Source organism: Mustelus asterias, chromosome 30 (genome assembly GCF_964213995.1).
Source record: "Mustelus asterias chromosome 30, sMusAst1.hap1.1, whole genome shotgun sequence".
NCBI lineage: Eukaryota > Metazoa > Chordata > Chondrichthyes > Carcharhiniformes > Triakidae > Mustelus > Mustelus asterias.
The window spans coordinates 4,852,821-4,858,189 of record NC_135830.1 but is presented as its reverse complement, the minus strand read 5'-3'; the positions used below and the strand labels follow the sequence as shown (position 1 = coordinate 4,858,189).

General features: G+C 43.5%; 2 non-coding genes across 2 annotated transcripts; both read left to right on the top strand.

The window, feature by feature from the left end:
* Nucleotides 1–829: 829 nt before the first annotated feature.
* Nucleotides 830–903, top strand: trnan-guu (transfer RNA asparagine (anticodon GUU)). The gene has a single exon. It is a non-coding gene; the product is annotated as a tRNA-Asn (tRNA).
* A 3,852-nt stretch (nt 904–4,755) lies between these two features.
* trnaq-uug (transfer RNA glutamine (anticodon UUG)) lies at nt 4,756–4,827 on the top strand. The gene has a single exon. It is a non-coding gene; the product is annotated as a tRNA-Gln (tRNA).
* The last annotated feature ends 542 nt before the right edge of the window (nt 4,828–5,369 follow it).

Here is a 5,369-nt window from a genome sequence, read left to right as displayed (position 1 = left end):
CTCTTCCACAATGAGTAAGACAGGGACAGGCAGCAGGATCTTACCCCGCACTCTCCAATCGCCCACAGACAGCAGAAAGTGGTAAGTTGCAACTGCAGCTTCAATCAGGGAGTTACTGCCCATGCCAGGGACACAGAATACTCCAACCCAGGTAAAACGTCACAATATACCGATCAGAGACTCATCAAATCGCAGATAGATTATCGCCCACTCACTGAACATTCGAGTAGCATTTACATAATACCCGAGCGAGTCACAAACAACATTTACAGCAACTTTCCAAAACTTTTCAGTGATAAATTCCTTCATTTGACTGAAAATCTGACTGTTGTGAATCTGAAAATGGGCACCCTGGGATTTGTGTTACCCAGAGACCTGTCTCCCACTGTTCGTCCGTCAGGTTGTGTTTGTGTTGTACATTGAAGCGCCTGTCATTTCAAAATGAGGAGAGAACAAAGAAAATATTAAATTGTGGAACAAATCCTGAGGGAAACGGATCATAATATTGGAAGGAGATGCAGTTGTGAATGGTGTTATTGATGATTGTATCGAAAGTATTGGATCCTTGGGCTTCTGGTGGTCAGTTCCCTTCCCTCCCGTTGAATTCCTCCCTCTGACAAGAGACATGGATTCATTTTAGCTGCACGTTCATAGGAGAAAGGGTATAACCGCTACACCACAGCAATATTACGGATTCGAAATGCACAAAGAGACTTGTGTAGACTTGTAAATGGTGCGGTGATGCTGTAGTTCTGGAACAGGTTTCGCAGAAATAGAATTGTGATCATTGACACCCTGGATTAGAATATCGTTAACAGCTGCTGCATCAGTCTCTGTGGTGCAATTGGTCAGCGCGTTCGGCTGTTAACCGAAAGGTTGGTGGGTCCAGACCACCCAGGGACGGAGCTTGTACTGTTTCCTTACCATGATCCTTCAAAAGCAAACAGTTGCGGGTTGGCAATGGGTCCGTGGGCGTCAGTAAAAATAGCTCTCAAGTTTTACCGGCTGTACTGTCATCTGGTGTCAGTTTGAGCGTTGACGCTGCCGGAGAAATGGAGAGCTGGATTTCACCCAGAAAAGCAGCAAAGTTTAAAAACAGTGCCGCCTAACTTGGGGTTGGAACCCATTTCCATTAACAGTGATAAGTTAATGTTGTTCAGCAGAATTAGCACAAGACGGTTTATCACAGGTTGATACTAACACTGCAGTAAAATTAAATGCAGTAGAAAAGGACGGCATGGTGGCACAGTGGTTAGCAATGATGCCCCAAAGCGCCATTGGCTCAGGTTAAATTCCTCAGGTCACTGCCTGTGCTGAGTTTGCACCTTGTCTGCGTGGGTTTCCTCCGTGTGCTCCGGTTTCCTTTCCAAAGATGTGCGATTTCGGTTGCTTGGCCATGCTAAATTGACCCTCGTGTCAGCGGGATTATCAGGGTAAATATGTGGGTTTCCGGGAATAGGGCGTGGGTGGGATTGTTGTCAGTGCGGACCCGATGGGCCGAACGGTCTCCTTCTGTACTGTAGGGATTCTACAAGAATGTTTCATTGTTCATTTTGACTGTAGGAACCAAAAGAGGCAATGCAAGTATAAATTGCTGTGGGTAATTGACGAGCTTGTGGAATGGGGCGGATTTTTCTCTCTGCTGTTGAAACTGGCAGCAATATCACTCATGCTTTCGATCAAGAAGTAATTGCAAATCCACCTGCATCATGTCCTGCAAGAAAACAATAAATCTTCATTTTCTGACCGGGAATCGAACTCGGGCCGCAGTGGTGAAAACAACAAATCCTAACCATTGACCACCAGGGAAACTGCCTGCAATGGTTTTAATGTCGCCGATCTATGGTAATTTGGCGCATTTTTTTCAATTTCAGCGGGGTTTTTTTGTATTCCAGAGACAAGTCCGTCTGACAAGAGCCTCTTGATATAAACAAATTTCCTGCGGATGCTGGAATTTGAAACAAGATCAAAAAATGCCAGAAAATCTCAACAGGCCTGAAAGCCTCTGTGAAGAGAGAATAGAGCTAACGTTCAAAGTCAGGATGACCTTCGTCAGAGCTGAAGACAAAGAAACTTGGACGAGATTTATACTGTAATGGTGAGGGATATGGGTGAGGGGTGGGTGGCAAAGGTGTCACATATCAATCAAGAAAAACAAAAAGGCAAATTAAATGGTGGTGACCATGGCTGAGAAGGGTGCTGCAGGCTGCGCATTTCGAGATCAGAATGTGCAAATGGCAGAACAAAGGAAATGTAGGATTTGGCCCGAGTGGGATGGAGGGAGAGGGGGCAACAAGATGGAAAGTGAGATTTTAAATAAACAGTGCAATACATGGAAATCAAAAAAATAAATATAGATATAAAATAAAAAAATATTAATTAATAAAAATAAATTGCATAAAATTAAATAAAACAAAATTAATGGAAATGGGGTGAAGATGGAGGAAAGGAGATGCTCTGAAGTTGTTGAACTCAGTGTTAAGCCTGGAATGCAGTAAGATCCGAATCGTGACATCGGGGGATGTTCCTGCAGTTTGCATTGGAATGTCTCTTGATATCATTGTTTATTGCCCCTTCCGTCACCTTACTGATGATCAAGAGTAGACTGGTGGTAATGTGGGGCGTTGGATTTGACCTGATTTTTGTAAAGCGGGCAATCTTGGGCAAGTTGTAGCATTGGCGGTTGATGGCAGTGTTGTAGTTTAGGAACAGCTTAGTTGAAGGTGCGGCAAATTCTGAAGCGCAATTCTTCAGCACCATTGCCAGAATATTTTTCAGAATGAAGTGTATCTGTTCTGTTCAGTGTCTACCCCACTCTGGCACTTTCTCTTTTCTCTCTGTAGATCTGTCTCAGTCCTTCCCTCTCTCAGTCTAACTATCCATTCCCCTTTTTTGTTTTTGTTCCATCTCTTCTCTCCCTGTTTATGTGGAACCAAATTTAACTGAATTGATTCCTGAAATGAGGCAGTAGTTGAGCTCGGAATTGATTTAAAGTGGGGGAGGAGACTCAATGGGACATGTGATCTAATCCAATTCCATTCATTTGGTTCATTGCCAATACCAGCTCTGACAGCAATGACTTCTGCTGGTGTCCTTGATGGGAAATCTAAGACACTAAATTTAGGATATGATTTTTATGAAGGAGGGGGATCACATTCTCCCACTGTTCGATTTTCACTTAAATTACTATAAACGTTATGAACAGCTTTGGTCAAACATGTGATTACTAAAATTTAATGCAGTGGAATGAATCATCATTCATTTTGATTCGAGGAACCAGCAGAGAGAATGTAAAGTGAGCAACTGGATAAAAGCAAATTACTGTGGATGCTGGAATCTGAAAGCAAATGTGTCACACAAAACTTTGACAAAGGGTCATCCCGACCGAAACGTCAGCTCTTTTCTCTTCGACAGATGCTGCCAGACACAATGTGATTTCCAGCGTTTTCTCTTTTTGTTAAAGTGAGCAACCGACGGGCTTGTCGGACGAGTTTAGTTGCTCTCCCATTAAATCGGAGCTGCATCATGTACCCACGTTGGTATGTGGTCATCATGCTCGCTTTGCATCTCGAAAGCCCACGGTTCGAAACCAGGTAGAAACATTTCCCGATGGCTTTGTTTCAAAGTGGTTCGGATTACAGAGTTATCCTCGTTTATCACGAAACTTGAGTTGAACTATTGAGTTTTCTACGGTATTTCAAGCGGAAATAACTCAGTAAAGAATATAAAAGGGAAGGTCTGTGACAGTGAGTAAGACAACTGACACAAGGAATAACGGTCAAGGGCAACATTGGTTGGTTCCGGTTATGTTTAAACTTTGCTGCTTTTCTCAGTGTACTCCAGCTCGCTATTCCTCCCGCAGTGTCACCGCTGAAACTGAGTCTTTCTCCATCCCGCTTTGTAAATTTCACAATTACTGCTTTCTGAATGAAAACTGCTTGCAATCAGTCGAAGTCAAATAGTTTAGTATTTCATTCATGGAGAGGTTTTCTTGTAATTTAGCCCGAGAATGTTATCCAGAAATGAGTGATATTTCTGTCAATGCAAACGGTTAAATCTGACCCATTACCACCCAGATTTTCCCTTGTATCACCACCTCTATCGGCAGCGTTTTGCATCATATCACTGTTTTTCACTATTTGTTTTTGTTCTTGACCTGTTGCACGTGTGACATTTCCAACTCGGAAGTAAAAATGCAAATCTCACTCCACCGATTCTGGCAGAGCTGCTTTGGACCAGGCAGTATTGCTGGTTTGTCTATGAAAATCATTAAATCTTAACATATCGAACGCAGCCTGCGACCCTGAAAGCGCCGGATCCTAACCACGAGACCACCAGGATCCCATCTGCCTGATTTTCCGAGAGACTGATTACAGGAATATGCACAGCGCCAATTGTCCACAGTCACACACTCCTTTCTGTCTGTTAAGATTTGAAATTCTTCATATTTTCACATTGGCTTCCAGTGTGATGAAAGCAGAGCTCTGATCAGCTGATGTTGTTCAGTAAAATTACCACAGTAATGTTGATATCTGTTCGATGCTAACATTGCTCTTTGAATGTGATCAGCTGCAGTGAAATTTAATGCAGTTGAAGGTAGCCTACTCATTTTTACAGGAGCAACCAGCCAGGGCAATGTAATGATTAATTGTTGTGGGTAATTGACGGGATTGTACAACGGGACTGCTATTTCTCCCTGCTGTTCAAATTGGCACAAGTATTGAGCGACGATTTTCAGATGGCTGCCGTAAGTTGGGTTTCGTGGTGTAATGGTGAGCACTCTGGACTTTGAATCCAGCAATCCGAGTTCAAATCTCGGCGGAGCCTTGCTTTAATTTGCAAAGGCAGATGATTGATTTGCTGAAGGGCGCTTCGTTTCCATTTCTCACAAAGCACGAATAGAGAGGACAATTTGTCAGCCAGTTCAACTGCTATTACAATGCACATTGCTGAGCCTCAGGCGCCAGATCCCTGCAACGTTAGTGTTTTTCATCTTTTCGCTGTCCTTCAACTCCTCTGTTGAAAAAAAGAAGTGGTTGGTGTCACACAATAACAATTCGACTGGAGTCTGGCAATTATTGAGCAAGTGTGTGTGCCTGAGCGTGTGTGTGCGTGAGCGTGTGTGGTGTGTGTGTGAGCGAGAAAGAGAGGGTGTGGGTGTGTGTGTGTGTGTTTTGGGATAAAAGTCTACTGTCTTCATTCAGATTGCTGTTGATTCCACGGGTAACGTGTCGCACTCTGGCCTCTCACCTCCTAACTTTTGTTTAGATTGAGACAGATAACAGAGTGAATTACACGTCCAGGTGGACACAATGCCCACTGTAGCTTCCCTGCCTCTCAGCGCTTTGTATTCTTGAGCAATCGTTCTC